Here is a 19,297-nt window from a genome sequence, read left to right on the forward strand (position 1 = left end):
ATCATTCTTCTTCTACTTCTTTACCATTTTCTCCTCAGTGCATTTAATTAATAAATCATTTGCAGAGAATTCTTGTCTTAAAATCTGTATTTAGGGAGGTTTTATGTGAAAAATTATGAATTACGTATGCCTTTTAAACTACTGATTTTCCCTTTAAAGGGGTTATCACTACTTGATACACATATACATACATACACATACTCATACATTTGCACATGTGCGCACCTGTGTTAGTTTTTATTTATTTTCTGGCTGCATGAGTAGTATTTCCCTTAAACCCAATAACTGGGTTTTCTCTAAAAGAGTACCATATTCTCACCTGTCTCTGGCAACATCCTTCTTCAGGAGATGATAAATCTTTGGGGTCAAGGTCATTTTCCCAACCATAGCTGCCCCCCACTTATATATCATGTTCCAGATGCATGAAATCTTGAAATTTCCTAATGAGATGGCCAGTCACCCAGTTCTAGTCCAGAGTGTACATGGGCTTTTTACCTGGGTCTATTTTCCCAAGGGCAGACATCTACATGTTTTCTGCCCCCTTCTCTAGTCAGAGGAAGGGCATAGCTGGATCTGTTGGTAAAGGAGGTAATACGTATATAGAAACTGATCACATGCCTGTGAGGCTCCTCTTAGAAAGAGGCAGCAGCAGAGAGCAGAAAGTACAGGTGGAGGAGAATGGAAGACTTCATTTTAACTCTCATGCAGGACCTGAAGATATAATAAGTTACTAAAAAGGAAAAAAAAATACCTGTGAAATATAAATTAAAAAAAATTTATAAAGGTCAGACCGACTCTCATCTTCTCTGCTTCAGTGTAATACTCAGTTGAGCATCAAGTATGAAATTTCATTTTCAATATTTATCGTGGTCAGTCAGTAATTCAAATTGAGATGATTTTGCCTCAGTCATCCTTCTTTTACTATCTTCACTACAGAGTGAGTGAACATGTGTGTGTGTGCCCATGCACATCCTTTTTTGAGAGCACCCATCCTTCAGAAACTATACTTTGTTGTTAAAAGTCCTGACACTAAATCTATTCCACCTCAATCTGCCAACATGGGATGTTTAAAGAGACCAAAAAAGGCCAAAAACCAAATCAAAACCCACAAATAAATACTATCAAAAAGGTATCGACTTCACTACCTGTCTTAAGAGAAGGTACAAGTTAATCCTCAAATATAGTCTCATTATGTTAATAGTAGTTGCCATTCATAGTTCCTCCTATAGGCATTTAAATGGGATGATAACCCATTGATATCCAGGAAGCACTTTTTCTAGCTCTCCCCAAATTCTAGCTAGCATGATGGAATGGCTAGGTATTCTATTTAGGGAAAGGGAAATTTGCTTTGAATTCATATTTCCCTTTGTCCTCAAAATTATCCCATCCTTTGGCAAGAGAAAAAGGTCCTACAATCTGACTCTGGAAATGAACATGTCTGCCAGGGTAGTATAGAGGGTGGCTATATTTAGTTTTAATAGGTCTAAATATATAGCATTGTTTATGAAATCCAAGACATTGAAACGACCTATGTGTCCATAGATGTATAAAGGCATAAAGAAAATGCTAGTTACTAGACCAAGCTTCTGCTAAAGTGAACTAAAGTTTATAGTAATCAGAATCATTTCCCAGAAAATCTGAGTGTTAAATTGTCAAGTGCACATAATCTCCACACTGGAGAAAAAAAAATGCATAAGTCAAATATTATGCAGCCATAAAAAAGAAGAAAATCCTGACATTTGCAACAACATGGATGGGCCTGAAAACATTATGGTAAGTGAAATAAGTCAGAGAAGACAAATACTGTATGATCTCACAACTATGGAATCTAAAAAAACCCAAACAATATCATAGATACAAAGAAAAAACTGGTGGTTGTCAGACGCAGGGGTTGGGGGAATGGGCAAAATGGGTGAAGGTGGCAAATGATAGAAATTCCCAGTTATAAGATAATACATCCCAGGGATGTACAGCTTGGTGAATATAGTGAACAATACTGTATTATATATTTGAAAGTTGCAAAGAAAACATCTTAAAATTTCTCATCACAAGAAAAAAAATGTAACTATATGTAGTAATGACTGTTAAACATATTGTAATAACCATATATACACACACTTATGACTGTATATATATATATATATATATATAGTGATTATGTTATAACCTAAAACAGATACAATGTTATATATCAATTATATCTTAATAAAGAAAATACTCCTAAACATTCTTTCTAATGAAAAGTCTGCTCTTATATACTCTTCAATTAGGGCCTTCGTTAAATTCCTGAATGAATGTACAAATATCTTGACTTTATCTGGTAAAGTGGTAACTCTCAGCCCACCTCTACTATGTGTACAAGAGTAGATAATCTTATCATTGTTTTAATCATATAAATTTTGGCCAGTAGGATGTCAATTGACTTTTTAAAGTTTAAAATTAAATTAAATCGGCCTATGGTATCTACGGTTTTTCTGTTATGGTACAATAACAGAACGGATGTGATTATAAGAGAGAGAGAAAAAAATGGCAAATTGAAAAGAAGAAAAAATACCAAAGAAGAAAAAGATAAACATTTTTAAAAATTTTCTTTTTCCAAAGTATAAACTGTTAAGGTATAGTAACATACACATGATACAGTATGGTTTTATCCCCTAAAAATGTTGGTCAGAAATTCTGTTCATAGCACCATGTATGTATAGAGTACAAGTATGTCATTATAAACATGTAGATAGTTTGTGAAAAAGGGCTACATTCAGTTAAATATTTTTGGAACAACAATCTAGAATATTCTCTAACAGATCAATTTCTTAATAGGCAATATTTTATGCCATACTTCAACAGATTTCTGGTGAAAACTGGTTAATATATAAAGTGCTACCACCACTTTTGTAGAAGGATGCACTTATACAAGTAAAGAAAAATTACACTGCTTTAAGTGCATGAAACCAACTCTTTCCAGAAAAAAGATTTGAGATGCTTTTTAATAATATGAAATATGCCCTCCCCTTAATGTAAGAATTTTCACTTTTTACAGCTCATATGTAATTAACTCTCAAACATTTTAATAGCTAATAAAACTATGAAGAAGCTGTAGCAATATTTTGGAATATTCTGTATCAGTACATAAAGAATTTGAAATAGTGTTAAGGCTTAATATTATTCAAATAATAAAAAGTAAGTCATCCATAATTATAAAGAGGCTTTTTTATCACAGTAATGAAAATCTACAAAATATTACTGCTGTGCAATTATGATAATGGTAATAAAAGACAATTTTCTTCAACAAGGTCACTGTTTGAAATTTAGCTACAAAAATCTAGTCATTATCTTAGAGAAGTAGTTTCCAAAATTTTATCAACTGTATAAATATTTTTCTTAGCTCTTTCTTTATAGTTATTTGAAGAAATATATATTCACCAAGAAGAAGCAAAGACATGCTACTCAGTTTTAAAATTGGTAATGTTTCTTTTTAGAGTGGATACAAACGTATGTGTGTTTTAACTTTATGGATTTATCTGAGTTTTGCCATATAAAAAATTAACCAAAACCTAACATGGGAAGCTGTGCTTCCCTTATATCTGTTTTTATCAAAATCACACAAAACATATCATGACTTTAAATTTTTGAACCAAGCCGATTTACCCATGTACAAAATAACATACAGACATTTATATGATTCTTTGTGAGGAAAATGTCGTAAGTTCAGCTTCTCTAGCTTTGCTTTTTGCTATATTTAGGCACTTAGTTGCAGGGATCCTGAATCTTTTCCAATAATTTCCATCCAGGATATCAACCAGACCAGTCTACCCAATTGGTACTTCTAATAGGATTGCCCGAACCACCGAAGAGAGGGAAACTCACAAGCTCACTTATCCTTTCTCAAGCCTTGATCATCTCAAAGGAGTTGCTGTTAATTCTGTAGTTTTAAAAACTTACTATTATACACACTATCAGATCCTTTTTAAAATGAGATGATAATATCAATTAAAAGTAACTCAGTAGATGAAGGGAAGATTGATGAGAAGAGTTCTCAGTAACATAATCATTATGTTTTGCCTGGGAATATTGCATGTTTTAGGTAAATTACAGTATCAACAACCTCTTAATTATATTTATACGTGGTTAAAATAAGGTATAGGTAACAAAGACTATACTAAATGAAACTTTTGGTAAAGTGAACTAAAGTTCACTTGTTACTAAAGTAACAAGAGTTATTTCCCAGAAATGCTTAGTGTTAAATTGCCAAATACAAATGATTTCCTTTAAAATTTCTTGTCAATATTTCTAGCATTAATCATTCTAAATTCTATTCTGATTTGCTCAAATTTCAAGCCTGTATCAATTTTTATTTATTATTCTGTAATGCTTTATTTATTTTTAGACAGAGACAGAGAGAATGTGCAGGGGAGGGACAGAGAGAGGGAGAGAGAATCACAAGCTGGCTTTGCACTGTCAGCACAGAGCCTGATGTGGGGCTCTATCCGAGGAACCATGAGATCATGACCTGAGACAAAATCAAGAATCTGACGCTTAACCAACTGAGCCACCAGGCAGCCCATCACTTTTTATATACGTAATCCACTAATGTATATTAAAGTAAACAGTATAACAAATCCAAATAAAATTTGGAATTTTTAATATGTCTTAAGGGGAAAAGTTCTCTTTTGAGCTCCAATTCCAATATTATGTTGTAAATAGTCATAAACACAAAGAAACAAGCAGCTCCCCAACAATATCTTATAACTCTTTTGTAACGATATATTCTAATGATCCTAAAGACCTTTTAAAGCTTTGTACAGATCCATGGATAGATCTATAACATCACAGTGTAATCTAGTTCACATAAAAACATCTAGAGTAATTTTAGGTTTTTCTCCACCTTGCAATTACTGATTTATTTCTATCTGAGGTGGTGAGTCTACCATTTACTAGATGCTCTTACATTTTTTTGATCATTTTGGTTTTTGTACTTGATGTTTTCATATAATTCAATTATCTTAATGGATATCTTATCAGTTATATAGTATTGTAGATTATCTATGACCTATGGTGGATGTTTGATTGATTGGAAATATCTTATAACCTTATAATATTTACATGTGATATAATACTTCTAATAAATAAAGTATGCATTTATAATAAGGGTTGCCAGGTGGTTCAGTTGGTTGAGCATCTGATTCTTGATTTCAGCTCACGTCATGATCTCAAGATCATGAGATCAAGTCCTGCATTAGTCTCTGTGCTGATAGTGAGGACCCTGCTTGGGATTATCTCTTCCTCTTTCTGTCTCTCTCTGCCCCTTCCCTGCTCATGTGAGTGTGTCCTGTCTCTCAAAAGAAATACACATTAAAAAAATATGTATTTATAATAAAATCTATATCGATGTTGGTCTTTGGCTAAAACAACACGATTTTGCTTGACAATCTTAAAACTGCTTTTCACCCCCATCAGTACAACTACAGGCACATACATTTAACCACAGAGAGGCAGTGCAGTAAATAATTGATAGATTGAATTTCGAAGCCAAACTACATAGGCTACTATTTATTAGCTGATTTAATTTTTGTTGATCCTAATGTTTTTCATATCTCAGTTCCTTACATGAACAGGAAAAATACTAACAGGTAGGAAGCTTTTGGTTAATTTTAAGGGCATATGTGTCTTTTTTAAAACAATGAATACAATTATTATTTTCTTTCTTTTAATTTCTTTTTAACAAGTCCTTAATGGAAAAATCTTACAATAATCACATAGGTACCTCAACAGTTCATTTTATATAACCTTTCTACATCCTGTAAGGTTATATTTTAGTTCAATAAACTTGTTGTATTTTTTAATATCCATATAGTTTAGTTGAATTAGCAATTCACTAACCATCTGGCTATACTGTCATCAAACATTTTGATCAACACATTAACCATTTTAGTTTTTATTTGATTTTCAGTCTCATAAATGATTCTCAAAAGAGAGAGGATACTTCCTGGAGAAGTCTAGCAAAATCTCTTGAGTTATTATTTTTTTTTATTGTCATTGTTGCTGTTTGTTTCTTTTATTTTCCTATTATCCCATACTCCCAACTTACCTCCAACTACTGATACTCTGATATGGATAAGCTCCATCATTATCACAAATCACACTCTTGGAGATTCATTATTGCTATTTAAAAAGCAGTTTTAAGTGGCACCTAGGTGGCTCATTCAGTTGAGTGTCCATCTTCAGCTCAGGTCATGACCTCACGGTTCCTGAGTTACACCCCTACATTGAGCTTGCTGCTCTCAGTGAAGAGCTTGCTTCAGATCTTCTGTTCCCCCCTTTCTCTGACCCTTCCCACTTGTGCTCTCTTTCTCAAAAAATAAAATAAACATTAAAAAAAGCAGTTTTATTTTTACTTTTATTTAAAAAAATTTCTTATCTAGGAATCTTTTGAAAATGCTATGCTTGAATAGTCCATATCTTACCTTCATTTGACCTAATATCAGCTGTCTATCAATTTTAATTCCATGATGATTTTCTTGCAAATATGGGACATTTAAAGATTAAGATTATAGTGTGAATGATAAACAAATGTTTCAGACAAAATGGAGTGCATCCCATTTTATTCCTCCAGCCAATCTCAACAAAAATTTAGGGTGAAATACAAAATTAGCCAACAGAGAACTATGAAAAGAATAAGAAAATGAAACAGACTGGCTAGTGACCTTGAGGCTTAAGGGACAACCTGAAGGTGAGTTCCCTTGGTTTTTGTTTGTCTGTCTTACAGCCTCATATATACATCCTGATCTGTGTAGACCCACATTTTATGAATGCCAATGGATACAGACAAAAAAAAGAGTCCCACCCCCCAAATCTCTCTCTAACCAAAGACTGGGAAATTGGCAGCCTAGCATGGCAGAAGACTTTTACCCATGTCTATTCCAGTCAACACCATGGAAAAAACCATGAACCTCCTCCACCCCAATATGGGCTACAGCAGCAGAGTCAGTCCATTGGCAGAGCTCTGACTTTCATCTCAACCCTTCGGTAAGGAAGTGACAGTCCTTTCTGAGTTTCCCGTGAAGACAGTCCTTTCCTCTTTCTGTACCTGAAGTAATGTAATGAGGTGGTGATTCTCCCAGACTAGGTCAGTGGTAGGAACGAAAGGGTGTTAAGATATTTACATTCCACTTACAATGATAAAATGATGATGCTGGCAGAAGGACACAAATTATAATTCCTAGAACAACAATTAAAAGCCTTTAAAATGTGATACTCAATGGCACTATGTCTAGATAAATGTAGAATTGTAAAACCCACAGAAAAAAGGGAAAGAAGATTCAGAAACAAAGAGAAGAAACAGAAAGAAAACAATAAAATGGCAGACTTAAGTTGAAAGATATTAATAATTACATTAATTTTACTTATTAAAAATATAATTTACTTTTAAAATATATATATAATTTTATATTTATATATTTATAAATTTATATTTAAAATATATAATTTACTTTTTAAAAATATATATATAATTTTTATATGCCTGGAGTATTTTCAGAGAAAATACAAAAGACATTGGAAACAATGATTTCTCTGGGGAGGGGTCTGGGGGAACTGAGGGTCACAGATAAGAGGGCTTTGTTTTTACTGGGTACTCTTCTGTACCATTTGACTTTTTACTGTGTGCAAAGATTACTTAGAAAGGGGGGGCACCATTTGATATTTGTTGAGTACTGGCTACGTTTCAGTCACTATTAACTGGTGTTTTACTATAAAATCTCCTTTACTCTTTACAACAGCCTTAAGTAAAACCTTATTTTACAAAGGGGAAATGGACTCAGGTAATATTGTCACTTGGTTTACACTGCTGATAATGGCAGTGTGAGGCATGTACCTCAGCTCTTTCTGATTTCCAAAACCATGCTCAGTCCCACAGGTTATACTGCCTTGACTTCAGGTCTTTTGGAAGGAGCTAGATTTATAAGATAGTAACATTGAGACTACTTTTGAAAACATGAGGATATTGTGAAGCACCATAACATGGGTCACACCAGCTTCTGAATGAGCCTTCATTAACCTGGGACTCCTTGTTGAAAACTATAAGGCCTAGCAACACAGTGAGGTTGGGCCTCCCTGAAGACTGTCTCCTGCCCCACCACCACCACCCAGACCTTTGCTGGCATGTAGCCTGCTCACGCCAATGGTGGAGAAAGTGCCTGCTCTCATTCTCTCTTCAGTAAACCACTCTGTCTATATGGGAGAGTTTCAGATAGGAGTTAAATGGCTGGTCAATACTAACTCTCCTAAGCATACAGATCCTTCATTATTTGACAGGTATCTTTTGATGGAAACTCTGAGCCAGGCACTTTTCTTAAGTGTTAAGAATTATAGAGGTGAATAAGATATTGCTCCCAGGAAGTGTCTGTCCTGGTGTGAAGAGACAGGCAATGAACAATTTGGCAAATAAGGAAACCATCAGAGAAAAATGGATAAATATATCTATCTATATATAGATATAGATATAGATATAGATATAGAGATATACAGATATAGAGATATATAGAGAGATAGATATATAGATATTAGATATACATATATATATACATCACATCTTCTTTATCCATATACACATATATACATATATTTATACATATATATATATATACACATACACACACACACACACACACACACAAACACATATATATATATATCTCTCACATATATAATGAAATACTACTTGGTGGTGAAAAAGAATGAAATCTTGCCATTTGCAACAACATGGATGAAACTAGAGTGTATTATGCTAAGTGAACTAAGTCAGTCATAAAAAGACAGATATCATATGATTTCATTCATATGTGGAATTTGAGAAACACAATAGATGAACATAGGGGAAGGGAAGGAAAAATAAGATGAAAGAACAGAGGGAGGCAAACAATAAGAGACCCTTAAATACAGAGACTAAACTGAGGATTTCTAGAGGGTAGGTATGTGGGAGGATGGGTTAAATGGGTGATGGGTATCGAGGAAAGCACCTTTTGGTATGAGCACTGGGTGTCATATGAAAGAGATGAATCTCTGGGTTCTACTCCTGAAGCCAAGACTACACTGTATGTTAACTTGAATTTTAAAAAAAAGTGTACTGAAGAAAATTTAAATTAACTGTTTTGATAGAGTGACTGGGTGACTACTTTAGTTTGAGTCACCAAGGAAGGCCTTCTGAGGAGATTATATTTATCTAAATGACAAGAATGACAAATATTCCCTGGGAACTACTGTACTTAGAAACAAATTCAGGTTCTTTTTGTATGCTTCACCTCCCACCCCAATCCCATTCCAAGCATTTATTTACACCATGAAATTTGTAATCCCAGAAGCTAGAGCCAAAAAGGAACCTAGAAGTCTTCTTACTCTTATGCCATGATTTTAGACATGAGGAAAGAAAGAGCCAGAAAAGTGAAAAGAGCAGGTCATATAGCTAGTTAGGGGTGTGACTGGAAACTGTGGGCCCTGTCTTTCAGCCCACATTTTCCCCAGAATTCCAATTCCTTCCCCATTTATCTTAGTGTCCATCTCCTCATTGTAGAATATTTGCCCTGGTACCTGCCTCTCTGGAGTCCACATACACTAAATCTTCCCTGGACCACATGGGCCCTTTTAGAGTGGAATTAGAAATCCTGAGAAGACAGAAGGGTCTTGGGGGCTGGGGTAACAGTGGGAAAAAAAAGTATAACTTCCCACAACACAATTTCAGCACATCCTAGACATACTTTCGAGCTGTGCCTAGCTGCTGCCACCCCTCCCTGCTCACAAGTGAGCGCTAAGTGGTTCTACACCGGAGAGCCTCCTGGATGTGTGAACTCAATGGAGAATAAAGACATCTCTTCAGCAATGTTCCATGATTGAACCAAGCCAGTATGGAAATGTTATATTCTATGATCCCTGTCCCTCCCAAAATGCTTTACAAAACCATTAACCACAGAATTTCTTTAAATAGCAACCCCCTTTATACATTTACAGTATGATCTATGAAAAATCAATCTAGGTAAAGATTTTATCTCCCCTCTGCCCCCCAAACAGAGGTATTACACCAAAGGCAATAACATAAACTTGGATTCTTAATGATAGATTTTAGACTCGTGTATTATGTAATGGTTTTCATTCATTCAACACATACTTTTTGAAGTGCTGTACACAACACACTCTTCCAGGTTGCTCGGAGGACACGACAATATAAAGACAGCCTCTGCTCTTTAGAAGCATGCATACACACAACTTTAGCACAGGCTGTGCTATAACAGAGGTAGGGACAGATGCTACCCAGGACAGGGAATGTGAAAGATTATATGTCAAAGATCAGGGAAGAAGACTGTGACACAGTAACATTTTCATTGTGTTTCAAAGGGTGGTTAGGACTTGTGTAATTGGACAATCCATTCCAGAAAAAAAGCACACATCATGGCATGCTATACAGGAAGCAAGATGTACAGGGGAACATCTTAGAACAGAGAGAGCCCAATGTAGCTTGATTCTGAGATAGGAAACAGCAAAGGAGAGAAGACGGGTCTAAGAAGGCAGATGAGAGCCTTGAATGCAAGAATAAAGTTTGGACCCAATGCATAAACCACAGAAGTTTTGAGCAATATTTGGGCAGAAATAGAACATAATCAAAGTTGTCCCTTAGAAAGCTCATTCTCACAGCCATGTCCAGGGCTGATCTGAATGGATAAAGGAGTCCACCAAGAACAGGGAAGCCCATTAAAAAATATAAATATTGTGTGGTTCCTGGATCATATAAGGAGGAATAAATTCAATAGCTACAGTAAAGGTAGTATTGATAAGAAGGGAAGGTATCAAAATCCCAAAGAGGGTGTCTAGTTTTAGAAAGGGGTGGGGGTGGGGGTGGGGGTCACAGGACTCAGATTCAAGCCTCGAAAGGAGAAGTCAGAATGAATGTTAGTAAGGGGTATCTCTTTAAGGAAGAAGAGTTGTGAGATGCCCCATACTACAGGCAGTAATCATGAGTTAAAACTTACCCCTGCTGGACATCTCTGATTCATATGTGAAGCTTCAGTTATTAATAACTCCTTTTCTGGAGGTATACAGATGTGCCTGTTATACATGCGGTCCCAGAACACTTCTGAAATGATTATGTCTCTATAGCAGCAGTGAAAAGCAGCTTGATTGGGGTGAAGAAGCAGGAGTGCAGAAGAAAACTATTTTGAACAAATGATAACTCAGTACAGGGAAGGCAACTTTAATCAAGAACACAAGGAATAATCTAAGTCTGATGGCTGTGCCCTGATATAAGGAACTACATGATGGATTGAGGTCTTTCGATTTTAAGAATAAGGCCCTGGGTTTCCACTATCTGAGCCACATATGCTGTGTCACAGGTAAGCATTCACAAAACTACGTGTCCAGGGTTCTCTGACAAGATTGTGACTTTCAAGAAACTTATCTCTGGTCTCTTTTCCTGGTTCTTCTTTCTAGAAATATACAGTTTGGTTCCATTCCAGTCAGAGCCATGCTGACATCTAGAAGCTTGTTCTCAGCCACCTGGCTCAGAGAGTCTATAGAAATTGCCATAAATCAGTGTTTCCCAACATGTTTTACAGAATATGAATTTCACGAACAAAGGGGTCTCATAATAAAATAAATTTGGGAACTACTAGATTGAATCAAATTAAAGATGATCCTTTGCTATAGATACGACCTATCTAAACTTTCAAATGTTAATATGTTCTGGGAATCTCTCAGAATGAGAAATAGGAGGTAGCACCCCTCCAACCTTATTTACCTACAGAACCATTTTCAGCAGTGTCTCAAGGAACAAATGACCTGAAGAACATACAAGGGAAACACGAGTGCTAACAGCTCGTTATTACAAAAGCTGACATTATTCTCAGGAACATCTGTATTTAAGTGGGACTCAGGGATGACAATAAAAGTAAATACCTATTAAGTGTTTACTAAGTGCCAGGCACCTTCTTAAGTCCTTTACAAATATTAATATATTTAGTCCTCATAACACCCCTGTGATTGTGGTACTATTATTTTTTTCCCATTTTATAGATGAGGAAATTTGAGGCATAGAGTAGTTAAGAAACTTGTCCAGGGTCCTAAGTAGACAAGTTTGTGAGCAGAGGAGCTAAGAATTGAATGTAGGTAGTCAGGTACCCACAGAAATTAGTTTCTAATGATAGAGTCAGACACTGTGATCAGCCAGCAGTCGGACAGATCCTGAGAAGAGCCTTGCATGGCTAGCTTCTAATCATGGTACATTCAAACCTGTGTGCTTGTAAATTAGGTTTCATAGATCTCCCCAGTATACTGTGTTGGATACAACTTCTGAATTGTACCACTGATTTGATTTCTTCACCAAGTTATGTTATATTACACATGTATACTCTTCCATTAGAACAAAGTCATGATTCAGACAGCACCATAACCAATAAAAATGGTAATGCATAAAGAAGATAATCTGGTGGTTAAACCAAAGTAACAAGCAGATGAAGGTGCAAATTTGAAAAATGGTTTCTCGTGTGTTCTCAATGTATTAGCACTCTTACGTCCCAGCTCAGAGACCAAAACCAAGGTTTTGTTTTGATTTCCTTTAACATGTTGCAAGATTTTATATCCCTAATCCATCTATTTTGCTTGACAACTGCCAAATGCCCTCCCACTTCCTCTCCTTGTTCAGAAGGATCATCACCAGTTTTAGGAGCATCTGGTAGCCAACTTCACTGAAGAACAGATTTCTTCCCTCAAAAGTGACATTGATCACATACCTATTTAGCATGTTGGACTAGTAGGTTCTCTTCTCATACATTTTGTAACAACTGTTTTTTGGGCTCAGGGATGAAGCTGTGTTCAGATAGTATGTTGGAAGCAGCAGTGGTGAGAAAGGTAATAATCATCCATCCCTCCCTCCGGCAGGGAGGCCTAGTCCCATTCATCATAGGACACAGAGCTGAGCCCAGTGGGTAACTCCAAGGGCACTGTGTCTGTATCCCTGGTCACCAGACTAGGCACAATCCATGTGTAGCCATAGCCAGTCAGCACTGTTGGGTTAGCTACTTCAAAGATGTAGGTGGTTTCTTCTTTAGTTCAATAAAGAAGACTGATGGGATTTTGAAGTTTCCTGAGATGGCTCTAGATCTTAGAATTTTTATCATCCAGGGACATGTCCAGCAGGAGGACTTTCTCTAACTCTCAGCCTATTAAGCTGTTCTTCATGGTGCTACAAGTCTTGTTTACAAAACCCTGGTAGCCAGAGAAGTAGGTGGTGACGATAGAAAAGATGTATCAGTCATACTCTTCCATGATGTTGAGCATTACAGAAGCATGCTGTTCAACTGATGGGGCAAACAGGAAGAATATGAAGGATTCAGCTGAAAGGAGAGGGCAGATGGGCAGATAGATGATCCACAACACTGCACAGCTATCCTCCATCAATAATTACGTTGACTTTAAATAGTCTCAGCACAATGATGAAAATATAGACATTAGCAGAATAGAGTAAAAACCTTGATTTACTTATATGATGGCTATAGGAGCTTGACTTCAGGTCATTAAAGTTAAAAGTCCAGGGGCACCCTAGGTGGCTCAGTTGGTTAAGCCTCCAATTTCAGCTCAGGTCATGATCTCATAGTTCGTGAATTTGAGCCCCACATCGGGTACTGTGCTAAAATCTTGGAGCCTGGAGCCTGCTTTGGTTCTGTGTCTCTCTCTTTCTCTGCCCCTCCCCTGCTTGCACCCTGTCCCTCTCTCTCTCTCTCTCTCTGTCTCAAAAATAAGTGAACGTTAAAAAAATTAAGGTAAAAGGATAAACTATTAAAAATATATGCAATGAAAATACTAATAAAAAAGTAGGAGTGGCTATATTGATATTAGATAATGTATACTTCAAAGGAAATTACTGACAATAAAGGACATGGGATATTAATAAAAGATTCAGCTCACCAGAAAGATATAACAATCTTTAACGTTATGCAGCAAACTATAGTAATTTAAGCAAAAACATGAAGTAAAAACTGAGACTAGGAAGAAAAAGCAGATATATCCATAGTTATAGTTAGGGTCTTCCACTCCCTTTATTTATTAATAATAAAACCACTAGACAAATATTCCACAAAGATACAGAAAAGCTGAAAAATATCATCAGCCCCTGGATTATAAGTGACATTTATAAAAACACTCCATTGAACATCAGGATAGTATGCATTCTTTTCAAGACTGCATGGGACATATACCAAGATAGACTATATAATGAGCCATAATATTAATTAGTCAACTAATTATAAATAACTGACACCACACCAATATGTTTCTGAAAATAAATGACAGAAACATAATGGGAAAATCTTCAAACTCTTAGATATTAAACAACACACTTATAAATATTCATAGGTCAAAAGGAAGTCTCAAGGATAATAAAATATGTACATATTGAACTAAATATTAATGAAAACACAAAATATCAATACCTGGGGGACTAAGTGAAAGCAAGAATTAGAGGGAAATTTATAGCACTACATGCTTATATTAGAAAAACAAGGTCTCAACTCAATAATCTAAGCTTCCACTTTAATAAACTAGAAAAAGAACAAAATAAATCAAAAGTAAGCAGAGGAAAGGATATTATCTTATTTTAGAACAGAAATCAATGAAACTAAAAACAGATTATCAATGGAGAAAGTCCATCAAACTGAAAGCTGGTTCTTTGAAGTGATCAATAAAATTGATACTGATAAAAGAGAAAAAGCGAATTCCCAATACCAAGGATGAAAGAGGAGTATCTCTATAGACCATGCAGACATTGAAAGGGTAATAAGGGAATGCTATACAAAGCTACACACAAAAACTAGACAACATTGCAAGCAATTTTTTTAAACCATAAACTAATACAACTTATCCAACATAAATCTGAAGAGTCTTAAATTCATTAAAGTATTTGGATTAGTAACTAAATCCTTCCATAAAGGAAATCTCTAGTATCAGATGGTTTTACTGGTGAATTCTAACAAATATTTACAGAAAAGTTATCACCAATTCTACAATTTTTTCCATAAAATAGAAAAATAGGCTACATTTCACAACGCATTTTATGACACCAGCATTATCCTGATACAAAAACCAGATAGATACAGTACAAATAACAACAACAGAACTACTCACCTATGTCCTTTATGATCAAATCACAGCTTTAAAAATCTTCAGCAAAATATTATAAAACCAATTCCAACATTATACAAAAAAGAAAAATAATTGGGAGCCAATTTGACTTTGTTCCAGAATTCAAAGCTTGATCAGTATCCACAACTAATCAGAATAATCCACTATATCAATAGAATAGGAAGAAAAGTCAATGATCACATAGCAATTAAAAAAGAAAAAGCATTTGGCAAAATTTGATGCTTGTTCATGATAAAAACTCTGAAAATACAAAATCATCAAATCAATTCAGTAAAGGAAGAACAGTATTTTCAAGAAAATATGTTAGAGCAACTAAAATTAAAAGGACAAACGAAACCAAAACCAATCAAACAAACAAAAAAATCTTGAATGACATCTTAAGCCTCATATAAGAGTTACATAAAAAAGAATATAGATCTAAATGTAAAATGTAAAACTATACATTTTTTAAAAAATAGAAAATCTTTGTGATTTATGTTTTTTGGAATAAGCATTAGTACATAAAGAAAATATCTTTCCCTCTTCCTCAATATTTTCAAAGCACTTGTTTCCTTCCTGAAGTTTTACTACTATTATAATCTACAATAGTATGTTCACTGCTCTCACTCACAGGTGGGTGTTGTTTCCAGGGAAATCCTGTATTGGTTATCGCAACATTTCTGTCTTAGTCTGTTCTGTGTATTATGGCTGGGACTAGTGTGCTGTATGTATGTATATGTATGTACTCTGTGTGTGCGTGTGTGTGTGTGTGTGTGTGCATGCAAGTGCGTATGTTTTGTGGTGATACCAAACATAAGGAATGGAAACCAGAAGACTGAGGGTAAATAACCAAAAGAAGAGATTTGTGTGTTTTCTTCTCACTTTCACAATTATTCATTTCTGGAAAAAAACATCATTGCTGTTTGTTTTTTTTTTATTAGTCTAAATTTGTGTTTTACTTTTTCTTAAGTCCCAACCTTCCTTATGGAAAAGAAACAGTCTCTTCCAATCTTGAAAATCTCTGTACTGTAACATTTTACAAACACTAGACAATTTCACCACAAGGACATTGTCCTTTTTAAGTCAGGTAACTCACCATCCTGAGAAGCTCAGTAACTCTGGAAATAAATTTATGGCATAACAAATGTCCCTTACATTCCCAGTTGTAGAAATTCAAATTGAAACTCAAACTGTAAGGAATTTTTGACAATACCACCAAATAACATTGTGATGATATGTTTGTTGAAGACATAATTTTATTTTCTATTTTACTGAAAAAAGGTTAATATTTGTCCCTGAGAGGACTAATACATTAAATAGCCCCATGGTTTTTATATTCCTTCTTCTATACTCTTTAACAGGGAATAAAAAGAAATCAATTGATTGACAGATACACCAAATAAAAATATAAATATATAACAAACCATATATAGCATAGTGTAAACATGTATAATTTGTTATATATATTATATATATATGGAGAGAAAGAGAGAGGACTTTTATTGCTGCTCTTAAGCTTTTAGCTGAATGTAGCTTTATAAGCACAATAGCAGAGAGGGAACTACTCTGAATGATTCTTAGATAGTTATTATACAGAATGACCCCCATGTCGGGTCAGTGCAAATAAGAAAAAGCTTGGCTAGTCTTAACCTAGAAAGCTATAAAATATGTCAGATGGATGCCTCTCAAGTGTGCGATAAAAATGCATCTTCACTGCCGCTAGCAATATTGTCCCTGACCTCAGAGTATTATTGAAGAGAGACCCATTGAATGCTTTAATTTCCACATAAACTGCTGATCATGATGGTTCAGACATGCCAGATGGCAGTAGGAGTGATAAATGATATTGATGCCTCAGGAGAAATGAGCTAGTAAAATTATATTATATTCAGCTGGGATTTTAAAACATGCAATATAATTAAAATTGTTATTCCATAGCAAAATGTTACACCTCTTTATTTAATAGAGTGCTAGATAAGGAGACTAATGTGTGCATTTGTTTTGTAGAAGATGTTCTTTTCTAGTTTTAGATAGAAAGTTTCCAATGGAAAACTTCAGTGCAAAGGAAAGATCCCCTCTGTAAACTCTCAAATATGTTTGTCACAGAGCCTGGAGTTCGGAGCAAGGAGGGAAATTTGGGTGCATTCTGTCGCCTCAAATATAATAGAAGGAGGAATTATAACAAAGTCATTTAATAAGCCAAGAATCATTCTTTGAGAAATGCTGAGATGATTTTTTTTTTCCTGAATTAGTAGTGTGAGACTGTGATGTTCACATTAATTAAGGATCCGGTTGCTGTGCTAAAAGATTCTATCTAACAAGCAGATACTCATTTTTAAGTGAATGAAATAATGTATTTCGTACGTTTACTTTTGCTTAAATAGAGGCATCTATTTGAAAGCTTGTGGTAGCTGGAGTTGCCATTTTATTTTAGTTTCTCATTCAAGGAATGACTACAGAATTGCTTTCTTTAGTTCTTTCCCTAATTTCCCTCCCAACCTACTCTCCTACCCCCATCACAAATAAAAGTGAATGTAGGGGCACCTGGGTGGCTCAGTCAGTTAAGTGTCTGAGTCTTGGTTATGACTCAGGTCATAATCTCCTGGTTCATGGGTTCGAGCCCCACGTGGGGGTCTGTGCTGACAGTGTGGAGTCCTGCTTGGAATTCTCTCTCTTCCTCTCTCTCTGCCCTTCCCCTGTTCTCTGTCTCTGTCTCTGTCTCTCTCTCTCTCAAAAATAAATACACTTAAAAAAAGAATGTATCTAAAAATAAATAAGTGATTATATATTATGCAAATGTATATGGTACAGTTTTGTTTCCTATTAGGATTACATGAATAAAGTCTAGCAAATCAATAGCTGGCAGTTTGGAAAGCAGCTTTTTTTTTTTTTTTTTTTTTTTTACCTTCATAAAAAGTGTCAACCAAATACTGTCTACATAATTTTCACGGCCCAATGCAAAAGGAAAATGCATGCCTCTTGTTCAAAAAGTATAAAAAAATATGCCATTAAAAAATGTACTTAAAAAATACAAGTTTTTCCTGCCTTCTTTTTTCCGGTCTGTTTCTGACATTGTGTGTGTGTGTGTGTGTGTGTGTGTGTGTGTGCGCGCGCGCGCGCGCGCGCGTGTGTGTGTGCGTGCGTGTGTGTGTGCGCGCGCGCAATGCTATTTAATACTATCTCCCTTGGACAAAGGAATACTTGCAGAGTGAGTGTAGGCCCACAGAGATATGATGGACAGGGAACCACTCGGAACAGGCATGTGGCTCACCAACTGCCAAGTTCCCCTTCCCACGAGCCTCCAGACCCAGACTGTCATGTCCAGAGGGCAGGGAGGTCACTGCAGGTTTTGCCTCGTTTCCTCTGGTCTGTTGCCCAACTCACTGTGGCCAGATGAACCCAGAGATCGCAGCTTCCCATCTGGACTTAATGGCTTACAGGTGAGCAAGAGGGACTCTTCTGCTGAGTTGCCCACTGAATGCTGCATGGTGCTGATAGTCTCTACGTGTGGACAACCAGTGCTGGGCACCTGCAATTCAAGCCCATCCCTCCCATTCGTACACCTGTGCTTAGATCCCCAATATAGACACAGGCAACAACAGTTGTGAGAAAAAATCTTGGGGAAGAATCCAAGGGAGGCAGATAGCTAGGAGAGGGGTAAGTGCGCATCTGAAACCCTTCGCAAGGAGTCAATGAGGAAGCTCAGGCTTGATGTTCTAAGTGTTGCTCCATTGGGCTTCATTCACAGGACAAAATAAAACAAAATCATCAAAGGTAGAATTATTAAAATTTCCAAGGTGAAGATCACTGAGCATGAAACCCAAAGCAGACAGCCCTTCTAGCTTCGGACTCTGTGTGACTGCTCCAGTCCGTTGTTCATGCAGCCATCTTGGTCAATACTTCTTAAGATACTTAAAGAAGTGTAATGGCTTATGTGAATTTACCAGATTGAAAACATTATACCATGAAATGTAATTGCATAACCCTCCAACTTTCAATTTAGTAACAAGAATGATTTCAGGCTTTAAGATGTAATTTTTATATTTTCAGTGTATTCAACAAAATAAAAATTTCAGACTCTGGAAAAAATATATTCATTCACATAGCAGATGTTAATAGCCAAGACCCTACAACTCAGACC

The 19,297-nt window shown here is 35.7% G+C and overlaps 1 pseudogene; it reads right to left on the minus strand.

The window, feature by feature from the left end:
• Positions 1–12,613: 12,613 nt before the first annotated feature.
• LOC128314268 (glutamate receptor ionotropic, NMDA 2B-like) lies at positions 12,614–18,643 on the minus strand (annotated as a pseudogene).
• Positions 18,644–19,297: the final 654 nt, after the last annotated feature.

The sequence above is a fragment of the Acinonyx jubatus genome, chromosome B1 (assembly GCF_027475565.1).
Source record: "Acinonyx jubatus isolate Ajub_Pintada_27869175 chromosome B1, VMU_Ajub_asm_v1.0, whole genome shotgun sequence".
Lineage (NCBI taxonomy): Eukaryota > Metazoa > Chordata > Mammalia > Carnivora > Felidae > Acinonyx > Acinonyx jubatus.